Source organism: Lactuca virosa, chromosome 4 (genome assembly GCF_052849685.1).
Source record: "Lactuca virosa cultivar CGN04683 chromosome 4, Lactuca_virosa_CGN04683_v6, whole genome shotgun sequence".
Taxonomy (NCBI): Eukaryota; Viridiplantae; Streptophyta; class Magnoliopsida; order Asterales; family Asteraceae; genus Lactuca; species Lactuca virosa.
The window spans coordinates 110,577,771-110,595,174 of record NC_136429.1 but is presented as its reverse complement, the minus strand read 5'-3'; the positions used below and the strand labels follow the sequence as shown (position 1 = coordinate 110,595,174).

Below are 17,404 nucleotides of genomic sequence, written 5' to 3'. Positions count from 1 at the left end.
GGGGAAATAATAATAGTACTGTAGTGTTGTATTATAGTAACTACTGCTGTACTACTTACCTTAAACCAATTGTTATTTAAGGTATAATGTGATATGATTGCACCATACTATCGACTAATAACACGACGATGAAAGACGTCGGAAGAAATGACATTTGGCACCCGTAGACTTGCAAGTCCCACTGTAGCGAACAACAAGGTGTAGGATGGTCAATCCAGTATAGATCTATACACAAATTCACGCTCTCTCTCCAAGAGACTCTGGCTACAAATCGAGCCATGACAGGTGATGCCATGCCTCGAAACAGTGGTTCACATTTATGTTATATTTTACTTGTATATGTATTGTATGTACTAGATGTATTGTATGTTCTCTCTGTCTAGTATGTAGTATGTTCTCTTAGTTTCTCATCATAGTATGTTCTCTATCTGTTTCTCATTATAGTATGTATTGACTCATGTATGAACCGACTCTTTGTATGTTTCATTGTGCTAGAACTAGTGAATAGTAACTTCCTAAACTATACCTATTATAGTTTACTAATGTTTTACTTGAACTGTTATTGAAAAGACTCATTTATCTACTAAGTTATGATTGTACTTTAAAAACGGAGTTTTGTTAAACTATGAAGTAACATAACTTTAAAAGAGTTTTTGAAATGTTTTGATCACTTATAAAAGACATAAGCAATCTTTTGAAAGATGTCTATAACAAACATTTACACAATTATCATTGTGTTCAACTTGTATTCCCCCCCCCCCTTAAAAGCATTTAAAACAGTTTAAAAGATTGATTACGGGGTACGAACTCACCTGATGTGGGTGATTCAAACGAATATGCGTGTAAGGATGAGAAGCTCCACGAATGAAGTCCCGAGACTTAACGAGTCCTAAATGACATATAATGGCATATATTGACTTAAACATAGCGTTTAGAGGCAACCAAATGCAAGGAAACACCTCACGGGACTAGGAAACACTTGGGATGAAGTGTTGAATCACATGTGATTGATCAAGGGAGAGTTCACGGCCACCCATGGAGTTTACGGCCGTAAACTCATGGTCAATCATGCCAAAGTGTGTGTTTTAAGGTCCTACAACATCCATTAAGGGTTCAAGGTCAAAGGCTTGGACTTAGGAAGGGTTTATGGCCAAAATGGCATACTTATAGGGGTTTACGGCCAAGGGAGATTTCTTGGCTGTAAACTCCTTTTGTTCTTGCATTCTTGATGTTTTCAAGGCTCTTAATCAGGTGTTTCAACTAGATAACAAGTTAAGGAGAGAGTACTTACGATATAGAGGCTTGAAAGGGTCGATTTTGGCCAAGAACACTAGTATGTGTTCTTGGTGTTCTTGGTGAAACTTGAAGATTTGAAGATCTAGTTAAAATGGATGTTTTTATGGATGAATCATGAGGGTGTTACTAGATAAAGAGATGTATCAACAAATCAAAGGAAGAACACTTACGTTTTTTATGATCTAAGGTGAAGAACTCGATGATACTTGAGAGAGAATTGGAAGTTCTTGAGTTTGAAAGTGAAAATGAAGAAAGTTGAAGGATATGAGCCTATAAGGAGGGAGTTTACGACCCACCTTGAGTTTACAGCCATAAACTCAAGTGTTGTGACCGTGAACTCCTTTTTGATGAGGATTAAGGCTCGAATGTTGCACGGTGTCTCTAGCAGGTACTTCCCTACACTTATTCCTTAAGTGTACTAGGCTAAAACTCCTTAGAATGACCTTTAACAAGGCTAGAACTCATTAGAAATGAGTATGACACTCAGTTGAGTTGACTGACTGAGCTTTCAAAGCAAAAAAATTTCGGGTTGTCATATCATCCCCCCGTTAGATGGAATTTCATCCCGAAATTAGCTTTCTTAGCAGTACTACTGGGGTTGCGCTCCTCTGATTGGCAAAATACCTACTCATAGACCTGGCGACTTGGCCCTAGTGTTCATGATAGGATTCATACTTGGTCCATCTATCATTACCTCTTGTATACAAGTCGTATATAATTAGGATTAGTAAGACGGTCGGATGTGCGACTCTGCCCCAGGTCCACAACCAAACAAGGAATAGGAGATAGGGCGGAAGCGCACATACTAAATCTGCGTAATCATAATCATATACCACCCTCGCGTATACACTGAATAGGAAACACTTGGGATGAAGTGTTGAATCACATGTGATTGATCAAGGGAGAGTTCACGGCCACCCATGGAGTTTACGGCCATGAGTTTACGGCTAAGGGAGTTTACGACCGTAAACTCATGGCCAATCATGCCAAAGTGTGTGTTTTCAGGTCCTATAACATCCATTAAGGGTTCAAGGTCAAAGGCTTGGACTTAGGAAGGGTTTATGACCAAAATGGCATACTTATAGGGTTTACGGCCAAGGGAGATTTCTTGGCCGTAAACTCCTTTTGTTCTTGCATTCTTGATGTTTTCAAGGCTCTTAATCAGGTGTTTCAACTAGATAACAAGTTAAGGAGAGAGTACTTACGATATAGAGGCTTGAAAGGGTCGATTTTGGCCAAGAACACTAGTGTGTGTTCTTGGTGTTCTTGGTGAAACTTGAAGATTTGAAGATCTAGTTAAAATGGATGTTTTTATGGATGAATCATGAGGGTGTTACTAGATAAAGAGATGTATCAACAAATCAAAGGAAGAACACTTACGTTTTTTATGATCTAAGGTGAAGAACTCGATGATACTTGAGAGAGAATTGGAAGTTCTTGAGTTTGAAAGTGAAAAATGAAGAAAGTTGAAGGATATGAGCCTATAAGGAGGGAGTTTACGGCCCACCTTGAGTTTACGGCCGTAAACTCAAGTGTTGTGGTCGTGAACTCCTTTTTGATGAGGATTAAGGCTCGAATGTTGCACGGTGTCTCTAGCAGGTACTTCCCCACACTTATTCCTTAAGTGTACTAGCCTAAAACTCCTTAGAATGACCTTTAACAAGGCTAGAACTCATTAGAAATGAGTCTGACACTCAGTTGATTTGACTGACTGAGCTTTCAAAGCAAAAAAATTTCGGGTTGTCACATATGAGGTGATAGGAAAAATGTCTCATTTATAAGTATAGTATGATATAGATAGATATAGAAATAGATATAGATATAGATATAAATATAGATAGATACTATGCGAATATCTGCGCGTTGCGCAGGATTATAATATAATTAATATATGTTATTACAAATAATTATGTAGGTATTATTGACTTTGAAATGATATTTTTTACATTGTAATTACTTTAAATATAGAATAAGATAGCTACATATTTAAACTAACTCATCTCAAGAGTGTTTATTCTTGGATGACATAAAATTTCATTAACTTTTGATTTATTGTATTATTTACTATTATAATAATTCATCAATTTGTATAGCTATCTTTTAGAATTGTATTTTCTTAATGATATATATCCAAACATGATTTTTGTTCTCTAACAATTGTAGTTTGATCTATCATTTTTTTCCTCAATAAATACTTTCTTCCATTCACCTACATAAATAAAAATTTACAATCTATATATAAAACCAATTAACTTTGAAAAATAATATTTAATTACACGTTTACATAGAGACAAATGCGAGTAATAAAATCATTTTATATATAGAATATCACACCACCGAATATACTTCATGTCATCTAGGCATGATCGTCATGCGGGTAAGCGGGATTTCGGGTTATCAGTTTGATGTTTGTCACTTAACTGAACCGTATTAATTTCGCTAATCTGCTTTTTGGTTACCGGGTGCAGTTTGAACAAATTTGGTTTCGTTACTCGAATAACACACTAAATCCAAATTGTTTCATTCGTCTTCTCTTACTCACATAATCTCATCAACTTGTTTAATATTATCTTGGTTATTATATTTTGGCATCCATTAACTTGGTTAAGCTTTGCACTCGCGTATATCGAGTCATGTGAATATATCATATATCATATATTAATATAGAAACATACTATATAGAGTGAAAATATGTAAATACTTAATTGAATAAAATTATTAAACCACCAAAGTCACGTGTTTAAATGAATTAATTAATATAATACCATAACTGTAACAAATCGTTATTTCAAACCTATGTAATAGTATAGGTCAATGTGTAGTTCTTTTTATAATAATAAAGAGAAATTTTAGCATAATATGCATATTTACATAATTGACCCTCAAAAATAAATTATTTAACAATCTCGATTGGGATGAACCAAGTGATAGAGATTGTAACAAGGTTTCCAAAAACATAAAGAACACTAAAATCCGAGTTATAACGAAGAAGTTATGACCAATCGAAAATCCGCGACAAAACCGGCAAAACACTGTTCAGTGTAAAAACTGAATTTTCGATAGCCTTAACAATCTAAATGAAAGTTGTATTTTATGTTAAACCGAGAACTGTCATAAAAAGAACGGAAAAATCTGACTTCGTATGAGGAAGATATGATTTTTCTAAGTTTCAGTATAGCAGTGTACAGCTAAAAACTCGAAATAAAGATCGAGCGGTTTTTAGCCGACACAACCTAAACGAGAATTGAAGGTCTCGTCGGTAGTAGTACAACGGTAAAAAGACAGACAAAAACGAACGTTGTATGAAGAAGTTATGAATTTTTAACGGATTCCCGTCCCGGTCTGTTTAAAATAATAATATAAAAAAATAAATTAAAAATTTGCCGACGAAGTCTAAACGAAAGTCGTAGAATACGATTTTACCTACGCGTGCATATAAAGAACACCAAAAACGGAGCTCGTATGCGAATGTTATGATTTTCGCAAGTTTTGGCACAAAAATAAAGAAAAAATAAGAAAAACGGGGCAATTTCGCAAGTGACACGTCACCTCGCACGTGGCAGCTGCTGAGTGGACCGAAGCCATGCGTGGCACCTCCTGATTGGACCGCAGCCGAGGTCCACTAAGAAGCGAACAGCTTCGCATGAGATGCCCCGGAGACACCCCTCGGACACCCTCCTTCGCACGTGGCCTCTTCCCATTGGACCGAGGTTTGGTCCAATCCGAGCCTAACACCCTGCGAGCCTTCGGTCCAAAGTAAGCCACCTGTCCGACGCGTGTCAGCCTCACATAGGCTTGGGTCCGAACCTTCGGACTATATATAGCATGCGAGGGCTTCCGAAGAAACCCCATTTTTCACACCAAATTTCACACACATTCACCCTTTTCACTTCCATAAGCTCTCATACAACCCCTAAAGCCCCGGTATCAAGTCTCGGACCTTAAGCAAGCCTCGAATCCCCGAGATTCCCGAGAAGTAACCTCTCTCCTGTTGAAACTCTGCCCAATTTGAGACGGTTTCTCGACAAATAAACTCCTTTTCGTGAAACGAAACTCTGTCCGGTTCACCATCTATCAAGTGAGTACATACCCCCGTATTTTCATAATTTCTACTGTTTTAAGGGGGGAATACAAGCATAACACAAGAACTTTGTGTTATAAAATCATGATTTCAAATCATGATAAAACAACATTAAATCATTAAAAATACTCAAAACATTAAACTCTTTTATAAACTTATATTTTTCCCCAAAATTCATATATATATATATATATATATATATATATATATATATATATATATATATATATATATATATATATATATATATGAGATTTAAAAGACTTAGGATTGATAACTCATTCTGGGTCCTTTTCCTTGTTTGTATGTGAGCTTAAAGTACCGGTTATTTGTCCGGGTGTCGTTTAAATTTTACTTATATGTAAAATTGTATATGTATATAAATATAATAGTTATTTCATCAGTTTAACTACCTTTGTAACATGTTGAGAAAGGGATTACATGCAAACATGGTTAAATACATATTCAGAAAGTACATATAAATTATAATAGGTATAATTTATACATAGAACAATTATTCGTGATACAAGTATACTAGAATAGATAGTCTTATAAGAAACTAGGGTTTTGATACAGAACAAATCAAGGTTTACACTTATCAAATATATGTTTGGAATACTAATTCAAGAACATATTGTCAATCATTATTTCAGAATGATTGGGTTTTCAAAACTAATATACATGTAATGTTTATATGCTTTTTATGAGACACTCTATTCAGGTTGTTTAATTCACTTTAGACAACATAGGAAAAGTCCTGACATTATAACCAGAATCTCCAGCCGGGGATCGAAACAAGTGTGTGTAGATCTATATCGGGATTGACAATCCCACACTCAGGCTGCTAGCTACAGTTAGATGAGTGGCAATTGTTATCACCAGTTTAAACGCCCACAAAGCGTTTGTTTTAGGCCATTAGTCATAGTATGGTTATAATAACTCATTAAAAAGATATTAACAATACGTTAGTGTATAAACAAGTAAACGAAAGTACACCTTCAAAGTACCAGTTTTCAGAATACAAATTACAATGGTTCAATACAGTTTTCAATAACATCTGGCGGAGCCAGGCACACTCTCAGTTACAAGTTTTCATAAAGGAATACAAATACAAAACATTGATACAAAGAGAACAGTTTTATGGGAATAAAACTACTTTTCATATACAACAGAAAATATAGGATTTTCTGAAACAATTTACATATACAAGATACAGAGAGACTCTTTCAAACATAAACACTTATGCACTCACTCAACTTTATGTTGATACTCTCTTTTCAAATTACTTGTATTCTCAGGGAAATAATACACAGGTACTCCCCGAGCTTTTGAGAAGATGGAGCTTTGTTGAGTCATATCTTCTTTTGTATAACTATATTTTGGTTCAATATACAATGATTGAACACATGTAAATATTTATACTTTTTAAATACAATGGTTGTTTGTACTTTGATTACTATGATGCATGTGTTGTGATACTACAATTCAAGTCCTCCACCCCCAGATGTTTCCGCCATCTGGTTTGGGGGTGTGACAATAACTTTTTTCAATTAAAAGTAATTATATAAACAATAATCACATTTTAAACCTATAATGTATTGATTCATGTGAAAAACAATTAAGCACAAAGGCTTAATAAAAAATGCTCTAAGAATGAGAAATCTTGTCATTCTACTCAATTGGAAGAATTAATAATTAGAATCTTAATTATATCTGAAAGTAAAAAAAAATCTTATAGGTAGATGAATGGTTGAGATGTATTACCACTCTAGATTTTGGTTTCACTGGAGATGTGATAAACAACTCATAAACACACAAATAGAATACAAAAACTTCATCAAAAGTGAGAAAAAAATTAATAATAAGAATAAAGACTATGTGTATTAAATCAATAACAAACCTTGTAACAAAAGAATCCAAAAATTTTAATGGCAATACATCCATTGGTATTCTTTGCAAGGAAATGAAATTATACATACACATAGGTAAATAGATATTATGAGGAAACCTAGAGATTGCAATGGCCATGAAATTCCATTAAGTATATATAAGTTAAAAATGAACATGATTTAATCAATCTGTTTCAAAAAAATACCATTAAGTATATATATATTACAAAAATTTTGAATGGTTGTTATTACTTATGTGGAAAATGAAAATTTTTGAAGGTTTCAAATGCATATGGTGTAAGAAAAAATTTCTCCTTTATATATATATATATATATATATATATATATATATATATATATATATATATATAGAAGTAAGTTCAAATAAAAACAGTAAATAGTCTGAGAACGTAAAAACACTATGTTTATGTTATTATTCTGTAATGAATTTTGTATATGTGTATTGTTGAAGTAATTCTAATATAAATATTAACTTTCGATTAGTCATATATTCATTACAATGTTACTATTCTATTATAAACTTATGTATGTGCATTTTTGTAGTAAATTCTAATTTTAATTTTAACATTTGACTATTCATTTATTCTTTGCTGAATAATGACATAAAGTTGTCGATACAAAATTCATTGCAGAATAATAACATAAAAAAATGTTTTTACGTTGTCACACTATTTACTGTTTTTATTTGAACTGTCCCCATATATATATATATATATATATATATATATATATATATATATATATATATATATATATATATATATATATATATATATATATATATATATACACACACACACGTGTGTGTGTATGTGTGTGTGTGAGTGTCTGTGTATGTGTAGGTGTGTGTGGTTAGGTTATTATGAGAATCATAATTATTATGTTGATGTAAGAATAACTTTGAAGCATCAGATCAAAAAAAAAACTCAATGGTCGGATGAGAATGACATCATTTCTTATCCATAAATAGATTCGTTTAATTTAGAATTGTTTTAAATACTCGAGAATCAATCATAATCGTTGGTTTATTTAATCTGATATTCCAAAAATTGTTCTTACATCTACACAATAGTTGTCAGTCGCGGATCCAAGATAAATATCAACCGGGGTCCACCCTATAACTAACAATAGTCCCTCCGGCGGCTGTGGCTAGAGATCCCTCAGTCAACTGTAGCTTTCCTCCGACTATGGCGACAACAGGAAGAAAGCAACAAACTGATGGTGGTTTCCTAAGAATTATTTAAAAGAATAAATAATTTTTTTTGCTAATATATAAGACGTGTCCTTTTAAATGGGGGCAATGGACCCTACTGTTTCTACACTACATCCGCCACTGATAGTTGTTATTATCATATTATCCTCGTTATATATATATATATATATATATATATATATATATATATATATATATATATATATATATATATATATATATATATATATATATATATATATAGAGAGAGAGAGAGAGAGAGAGAGAGAGAGTCAATATCAAATAAGAAGGAAAATTTTTAGTAAGAAGGTAAAAAGTTTTTTTTCTACATATTTTTTTAGCGAACAAACAAAATGAATCATTAGATGATTCATTTGTAAGATGATTAATAAGAAACAATTCTCAAAAAAACATCTCGATGATTCATTTATACTATGATTTTTTATTTATTCACTAAAATTTTTATAAAAGTGAATTTTTTTCTTAATTTACTTAAAACTGAATCATAAAGATGTTTTTTTGGGAATTTTTTCTTATGAATCATCTAATGATTTATTTATTTTGTTCGCCATAAAAATATGTAAAAAAAAAACTTACCTTCCTACCAAAAAAATTTTGTTACCGGATATATATATATATATATATATATATATATATATATATATATATATATATATATATATATATATATATATATATATATATATTAAAATGGCGACCCACAGACACTATAATCTAATCCTAATGTCTTAAGAATTGAAGTATTCAACCAATGATATTTCACCATACCACTTGTGGAGTGGTGTTCTTTGACTATGTATGATTCAAAACACCATATCTCAAGAAACACACTTATTTGTCCATGTACTATCTCAGGAAATCGCTACATCATAAGCATGTATTTTTTATATATACTTTACATAATTACAATAGCTGATCATTGTATCTACGATTTATAAAAATGAAACCTCTCATAGTCCTAACTTGTCACTATAACTTGTTTAATTGATTCAATATTTGTACGTCATAAAGAAAACCATCATGTTCTCTATAGTTCACGTATGGAAGCAACCGCGAAGCATGTACCAAAAATAACATAACGACAAAAAAACCATTAGATAAATAATGACTTGTTTTCAAATGTGCAAAATATTACATATTTGAGCATATTATCATCAATTATTTTTGTATTCTTTGTTGATTCTCTTCAGTTACCCAATTAAATGTAAGGATAAGATGAAAAGGCATACACTAAACACAACATGATAGAGAATTAAAAGGTGTGATGTTGGTTTGCAAATAAAGTAGTTGGTGATTGGATTAGACTTATGTCCCCTAAACTTTAAGAAGCCCATGTTCTTTCTTTCATTATCTCAACCAATCCTTTTCTTCCATCATTTTCCTACAAATGTGTTTTCTTTCTTCAATGTCCAATTACTAGCTTATATTGGGTTTTGACACGTGGCATGTGATATGATTGACCAATTCACCCTCTTATATGAAGTTTGGAAAGAAAGAAGAATGAAGTGATCGTGTGAAAGGAATTATTTGGTATCGATGGATTTATGATATTATTATAATAATAACTTAATTAACTTTTTTTTTAAACCACAAATCTAACATACTCCTAAACTACACCTTAAATCCATCTATGTCAACGACAGGACTTGAAACCTCAATCTCAAGGATGGAGGACAACACCGGATACCGCTAGACTATAAGCTCTTTGGTACTTAATTAACTAGATAAAACAATTTAAAAGATTGTATATACTTTAATACATGATTTACGGCCCATTTAGTTTACCTATTTTCTATGTAACTATTTCTATTTGATTTGTTGAAAAAAAAACACTTTGATATTGTTGTTTTTATAGTAAATGAATTATAGTTACAAGTTACAACTTTCTATAGTATGTTACTAGTTGTGATACCGGGTATATTATACGGATTGATTAAAAACAAAATGTTAAATACAAATGATTAAGCGGAAAGTTTGAATTTGAAATTTGAAATAAGTAAAATTATGACAAAAAAAACATGAAAAAATTAAATTAAAATTATGTGTTTAGTTGTCAGACCTGTGTATTAAATGTGTTAATTATAACAAAATGTTAAATATGAAGGTTTGAGTTGTAAATTTATTTAAAATTGAAATTAAAGTTTTAAATTCGAAATTTAAAATTTGAAATTAATATAGTTATTATTGTATGTTTAATTTATAAAAAACTAAATTAATGATATATTCAAAAATGAAAAATGAATTAAATGACAAATGGAAAATAAATATATCAAAATTATGACAAAATAACATGTGGCATAATGCATGAGAGAATGACATATGGTAAAATTATTTTCATTTATTAAGTAGGATTTGTACAAGATAATCATAATTCACAAATAGTGTTTTACATCGACTTGAAAGACATCATGAGCCAACTTCAATGTTCACGGGCCTATTTACAAATGTAGGATATTATTTAGTAATTAAATTGAAAAAAAGATATTTAGTTATTAAATATTTTACTTTTAATTATTTTAAAAAAATACAAATGTTATTCAAATACATTAGTAATGAGAATATTCGAGTAAGAATGAAAAAAAAATAGAATCCATATTTTTGCAAAAACTTATAGGGTAAAATCAAAATCATATAAATATTGTAGTAATTTTTTAATCAACAAATATAAAGATTCAGAGAACTTTTTGAAGACAAAAAATAATAAAAGTTATTGTATCTTAGGCTCGTGGGTGTCATACCACATTCACCACATTTTTTAAGTGTCACATTATTTTTTATTATACCCCACAAAACTAGTTGGTGTCATACCGTACCTTACCATACCCACCACAGTACATATTTTTATACATGAAATACTACATATGAAGGAGAGGTTTTTTTCCCGTACAGTAAAGCTGTACCACAAGATATGCATACCGCACTTTTAATTTGAAGGTCGGTACGGTGTTTACCGCATACCACATTATACCGCAGTATACGGTACAAGGGACACCATACGGCCTTATTGAGATGAAATGAGTAGCATTTTTCTTGTCTCAAGCTCCCACTTGTAGTTTGGCTCCATCTCAATAAAGATAAATTATAAAAATATATGGACCAAATTCTCATCTATCGTCTTTAATTTATCAATTATCTGGACATGATTGTTGTTGGTTGGAATGGGTGAGTAAAAACAAAAACTTTCAAACGAATAGAAAAAACACAAAAACAACCAACAATCATACCCATCACATATTTATTCAAAGAGTATGTTAGTGACTTGTGTATGTATGGAGCTTATCACACGATTGTCAATGATGCTGGAACAAATTACGCAATCGACTACTATTAAAACAGTATGTAATTAATTATGTTTGTTAGCCAAGTGGAAGAACAAAAGAATCCTAATAGGTCGATTTTTGTGCCATTTTAGACATTTCCTCTTGACGAATCAACAATAGGAGGAACGTGCTACTAGATGAAACAAATTAACTCCCAACAAACTTAACTTCTTAGGCTGAACGGTATACCCTTAACGACGGTGACGTGACGAAGAGCCGGAGGAGGGCATGAAACCGTGCACGCCATGCATGGGGGTGGCGTTGTGCTGAGTTGGAGCCACAACTGTGGCCTTATGTGGTATGTGCCACTGCCATTCCACGAGTGTGATGTCTCTCTTCCTCTCTTCTTTCTTTCTTTCACGATCGTGGTTTGCGTGAGAAGTACTCTATATTATCATGTGGCGGTGTTTTTTGCTGAATTGAAAGAAACTCATGCCTCTTATCGTGGGAAGCATAACCCAAAGCCATAGGTTGGAAATTTTTCTTGGATATATTAGTTCCACTGGTAAATTTGAGCAACATAGGTGTTGATGTGGATTCCATTATTTGTCATAAACGCTTGCACCCTGTACCCGAGTTTCATTTAAAGGAAAGAAAAGAAAATAAGAGAAATATGGAGAGAAAATAAAGGAATGGAAATGCAAGTAAAGTGTATTTTTCTATTCCCGAGTTCGAGAGAAATGAAAGGAAAATTATTTTTCTTTTGTGTTCCCGAGTTGGAGGGAAAAGAAATGAAAACTAAAAGTGGACAATTATACCATTGTTACGTTTTTACCATAATGTCAAACATATACCACACGATTCTCTTAAAAACAAAATTATGCCTAAACTTTTTTTTTGCCAACCGTTACCTACCTCTCGACTTCTTTACTTATTTTTTTCACATGATTACTTCTACAAAAATCATTAACGCATAAGTCATTTTAATCACAATTCAAGTATGTTCTTAATTTATACTCCCTCCGTCCCAATATTATTGTCCACAGACAAAAAACACACATATTAAGAAAAACATTAATTACGACTAACTTTATTTAATAAAATAACAGTTTTGTCCTTACTTTGCATTTAATGTTCCATTAAATGCTTAGTTGGTTAAGTAATAATGAGAGGTTATTTTAGTAAAAATGTTATTTATTTTTAGAAGTGGACAATTACTTTGGGACAAACCAAAAAGGAAATATGGACTATAATTTTGGGACGGAGGGAGTATTACTTTTTCAGACAAAACCAATATAAAGTGGAAAAGAAGTCAAAAAACCCAAAATGCATAACCTGATACATAACATGAAGTATATATAAAGCATAACAAGAAGATGACCATTTAAAGACAAATCAATAAGAAACCAATTTAAAGTCAATACAAGAATAATCAAACAAATTCCAATGTATGAACTCAAACCATCCTAAGTAAGTCATTTACTTGTACCCATCATTTTTTTAGCGAACCTTTTCGCATTTTAAATCTAACTCTAAATGATGTCCCGCATCAGATTGATTTCGCGACAAAAACATGAGAGCTTCTGCTAATTCATCGGGTTCCAAATACATCGGCTCTAACTCTTTATAAATTTCATCATCAGTATACACCCGATGATGAGAGTTTTTGAAGATTTTGTTACCTTCCCTCATAGCATAGCAGAAGCCACATTTTTACCTACATTCATAATAACTTTTTCAAACGATTCAGGTTCAACTTCATCTTCAATTTTATGTTTCTTTTTTTTTTACTTTTGCACTTCTTAGAACTTGAATTTTGCACCAGTGAAAAGCATGTAGGAGATAACACTTGAATATCATCATCACCATCATCAACATCATTTTTCTGTTGTTTCTCAAGTGTTATGTCATTTCTTGCTAGTAACTCATCCACTTCTTCAATTGTTTCTACTTTGATATCCCCAGTCATATTCAATCGATCATTCTTCTTTTTCAGGGTTTCAACATGCGCCCTTGAAGCTCTATCTCTCGCAAATAAAGCTATCATTTCATTGTAGTTTGGTATTTTTTTGGACTTCAATGAAATTGCCTCAGGCTTTGACTGTAACACACAATCCCAAATATAATTATTGTTAAGAAAAATAACATAAATATATACAGAACTAAGTAAAATGCAATACGAAAATTACATTAATTAGGTTGGCCCACACTTCCTTATCCACTTCAATTGGTTGTGTTTCAGAATTTCAATCGAACCCACTCAATGAAGTTACGCGGAACATGTCATACCATTGCGAAAAACCCGATTTTAAAGTTTTCAAACGATTCTTTAAAGGTTTTTTTTGTTAAACTCTTCCCAAACTTTTGATTAAGCTCCTCCACTATGTTGGTGTACGCTTGTGGGATGAAATTCCCACTAATCTTGTTGCCCTTCTTTTGTTGTGTCAACATAGCTTGAATAAAATAATAATCCATCCAATCTGTCCATTTGATTTGTTCTTTCTTACTAACTTGTTCTTCCTTTATCATTATAACCTGCATATCATCATAAATAAACGAATCATGCCTTGATAACATCAAAAATACATACTTAGAAAGTGTACAAGTAATGAGTAAATAACATGCTCAAAATATAAATAACACAAATAAAGTCAAACACTAATGATGCATACAAAATCAAGTCAAACACTAACGATCCATACAAAATTAAATTGAAATGCTATAATGAAAAACTAGTAGCTACATTGACATATATATATATATATATATATATATATATATATATATGATGGTTTGGATTCGGTAAGTAATCAATCCACATTTGATTTGCACTTAAATTCCTCATTCGCTCTGCCGCAACATTACCCTCACTTTTCTCTCTTAAATTATGTCGCACTTTCTCTCTTTGTTCATTTAACATCTCCTGTAGAACCTCATCTTCAAGATTTTTGTCTCGATCTTCTTCTAACAAAAAGTTATGTAAAATACAACATGCCAAAAGAATGTCTGATTGTGTTTCACAAGAATAAAAATGTTCTTGCTCACTCATACAGATAATTTCACGGCATTGACCACCATTTGAAAGGTCGTATAGCAATTGTTCACGTATACGTCGCCGTTTCAAATAAGTTTTCTAGAAGGTAAATTGGGACGATTTGTGTTGTCAAGGGCACGATGTGTCAGAATGGCCATCAACAAGCAAATTAGATGAATTACTTGCCTTTTCCTGACTCTAAAAAATTGAACGGATGTTTGTAGCTCACTATCCATTGAAAATGTTACTTATTTTATGAAAGTTATTAAACTGTGATTCTTCTGTTATATGTGGATGTGTAGGTTATAGTATGGTTATAGTTTCTTACTCAAACCAAAGGTAGATTCAAGGGCAAAAAAGTCCATGAACTTTGAGAAAAATTGAAAAACAGAAAGGTCAAGAGATGTTTAACAATGTGGATTGGTTAAATAGCCTATGACTTGAGTTTTAAATATTTACCGTAGTAAAGTGGTTCTAAAATTATGATAGCTACCTGTATGCACATAAATATCTTGGTATATTTATTATACAAAAATAGAAAGAGCCAATACTAATACATACTATGACAAATATAATCTTCATTATATTTAGAAATCATTGCACAGTTTGGACGATCAAAGAAAAAGAAATTAAATGAAAATAGGGACATTACTTAATGTGGTCACATGATTTGATAACAAGTTGGGTAATATGAATATGCATCTCACAGTAGGTGTGGTTGCAATGGCGTTGTAAAGTATCACTTTAATTCTCAAAACAAATATACTCACTTCTTCAAACCAAACGAAGTAAGGAATCAAATAAATAATCACAACTGAAAAGAAACTTTTAATAAGCTTTGTGTTCATGTAGGTCGACCCACATACTTTTTCATCTGATTTTTTGAATTTCTGTAATTAAACCACGATGCCATTTATGAGCTTAACAACACACTTTTTTTGTCTGACTTTGTGTTCATGCAGTAATCCATTACCATTACTTTTTTTCTGACTTTTTTTGTCTAACAGTACACTTTCATTTTAAGATGACTATTTAAATGCCAAATAAGTACCCAAATAGCACTAAATAACAGGTAAAGAAACATAAAGAAATAAGCAAGAAGAGATGACATCGTGTATAAGAAATTAAAACAAGATAACGGTTCAAGGGTAGTTTGCTAATCATCAGCATTTTCTATCTTGTATTCATTGTGTGTCCAGAAGAATAGCATCACGTATAAGAAACATAAACAACAAATAAAAGAAAAGAATGAAACCTGATGATGGAAGCTTGAACCCTTATCTTGTTTGGGTTACTGAAGACGAAGCTGAGTGAGGAACGAGTCACCGTCCGATGCAGAGCGTGAACTGATGAAAGAGGAGAAGCAGCGATTTTTTGTGTTGTACGTGAATATATAGGGGGTAGTTTGGTAATCATAGGGATTTTATGTTTATCAATGATTATCTTCTCTCCAAATCTCTCCAATTTGGGAGGAAGATTAAGAGAAAAAAGAATGCTCTGATTTCCTTTCCTTTCTTCCCAAATCACTCCAAACAATAAACTTGGGAACGTTGTTGACTCCTTCTCTCCAATTCTCTTCTTTTCTCTCCGCTTCCCTCGTTAATTTAGACTCGGGGACAGGGTGTTGGAGACGAACAACCACCTCCTCATCTCGCATTCCATGGTTTCTTCTATATGAAATCAAATTAGCAATTGGCAGGGCATGTAAAATTAACCTTCTGACGATGCAATTAGAGTCTTTGTTGATCAGACCACTGGTGTCTCATTATGGCTCAATGAAAGATTCTTGATGTGGTTGTTTTAACTACGTTTTGGGTGATATATGCTACCGAAACCAACTTATTTTTGGGTTGGGGTAAAAAAATTATATTTTTATACGATTGTCACTCATTTTTATTTCTGGATTTGTAATAGAAGCTCAAAAATTAAGGTGGATCAGATTGGATGGTTAAAAAAACCCATTTTTTGTTATTTCTTTGACGTAATTCTTTTTTTATTTTAGCTAGTTTTGTTGGTATGTATAAAATCTCCTCCGTTTGAGGTGCACAAAATGTGTCCATTAGAGTTACGGCTTAGCAAAATCTTCTTATTCCCATAAGGTGTATGTGCACAAAAAAATAGTTTCGAGAGCCAAAACCGTTTCACGATGAACCGATCCATTATGAATCGAATCGCCGGATTGCACCAATTCGAAATTACGGTTGGGACCGGTTTAGTAGGAACTTGTTTAGAACCAAATTTTCCAGTGAAGAATGTTAGTGTTTTTTTGTTTTTTTTTTTCTAATGGCTTTATAGCCGTTTTGGGCTGTTAGATGCTCATTTTTGGTCCCTTTTGTCCAATTAACCATTCATTGATAGTATATATAGATATTAGATGTTGAGGCTTAATCAAGCTACCAAAAAACTTTCTTAGATCAAAAAACGTTTTCAAGTCAAGCAATGGATTCGACTTTCGTTGTTGTTGGAGATTCATCAAGCAATATTACCGTTGTTGCCATCAAAGAAACAAAACAGAAACTCAGAGATTTGGTGTAACTTTGATTTGTGTAGAATGTCGAGCGATCCAAATAAAATGTGATGCAAAAAATA

At 32.1% G+C, this 17,404-nt stretch overlaps 1 long non-coding RNA gene across 1 annotated transcript; it reads right to left on the bottom strand.

The window, feature by feature from the left end:
• Positions 1 to 13,160: 13,160 nt before the first annotated feature.
• On the bottom strand, positions 13,161 to 16,620 carry LOC145168419 (uncharacterized). The gene is made up of 3 exons (XR_013741860.1): positions 16,071 to 16,620; positions 13,971 to 14,316; positions 13,161 to 13,882 (listed from the first exon to the last, which is right to left on the bottom strand). It is a non-coding gene; the product is annotated as an uncharacterized LOC145168419 (long non-coding RNA).
• Positions 16,621 to 17,404: the final 784 nt, after the last annotated feature.